General features: G+C 39.6%; 1 protein-coding gene across 2 annotated transcripts in view; it reads right to left on the minus strand.

Moving 5' to 3' along the window:
* SPR (Sex peptide receptor) overlaps positions 1-998 on the minus strand; it is a gene marked incomplete in the record, with an annotated part of 538,241 nt that overhangs the window by 261,279 nt on the left and 275,964 nt on the right.

Consider the following 998-nt stretch of genomic DNA (forward strand, 5'->3'; position numbering starts at 1 on the left):
ATTAGATAGGATAATAAAGAGTGGTATATTGGGATATATAACAGTATGTAAACTATACAAAGAAACTAAGTATTTATTTACAATTTGTTATTATAATTGTAAATAATAATACTGACTGTGGTGGTACTTCCCCGTCCAAGCCTTCCGGTTGAGTCTGCCTGCTGACGAGGTCCTCCTCCGTCTAGCCCTTCCTGTAGAGTCCCTGTTCTTCTCTTGTAAATTCCCTCTCTGTATTTTTCTCCCACTTCTCTTTTAGGGCGTTACCTTATTTTCAAATCTCTTCTCTGATTGGTTATCGATGTCCGAAAACACCCGAGGCAGGCATCCCCCTCCTCAGGGCCGAGGATGTGTAACAAAAAAGTTTGACTCTCCAGGAAGAATTTGCCTAGTTAATTTGATTCTGGTCCCTCGTCCTAACCCATTTTCTGCTTCGATACTTAAAGGTTAGTCAATCTAATTTTCTCAGGGGCCTCTGGTAATGTGACAAACTTAATACAGATGTTTCCATATCCGAGGATGCTAAAAGCTTCCTAGAAGGATACCCTGACCAGGTATAGGGGCAGATGACGAAACACCTTAATAAACGACATATTGTTGAAATCATGGCTAATTCCTCGATACATAGCAAACTAACTCAAAACTATACGAGGTTAGCAATGCTATATCCAATCTTAAATAGAACATCTAAATTAAAACCAGACAGTTCTTATTATTAAGAACAATATTCAGGCCACCGCTGATGATGCAGCTGTGAAGTCTGGGAAGCGGCATCCTTTAGGAAAGGGGAAAAATTACAATCATTTAAAAAAAAGTCATAAGAATCGAAGTGGACGCTCCGTGGTTTGTAAGAAATAGCCAATGGAATCAATAAAAGACCATATAAAAAACGGTTCATAAAATTCCACTCCGTTACCGACATTTTATGATGCAGTGACTTGCACCTTGGGAAATCCAACCTCATTCTGAAAACTGAAGCCCAGGCTGCTGCAGAACATCCA

This window comes from Halyomorpha halys, unplaced genomic scaffold (assembly GCF_000696795.3).
Source record: "Halyomorpha halys isolate HHAL.00 unplaced genomic scaffold, Hhal_1.1 Scaffold48.1, whole genome shotgun sequence".
Classification (NCBI taxonomy): Eukaryota; Metazoa; Arthropoda; class Insecta; order Hemiptera; family Pentatomidae; genus Halyomorpha; species Halyomorpha halys.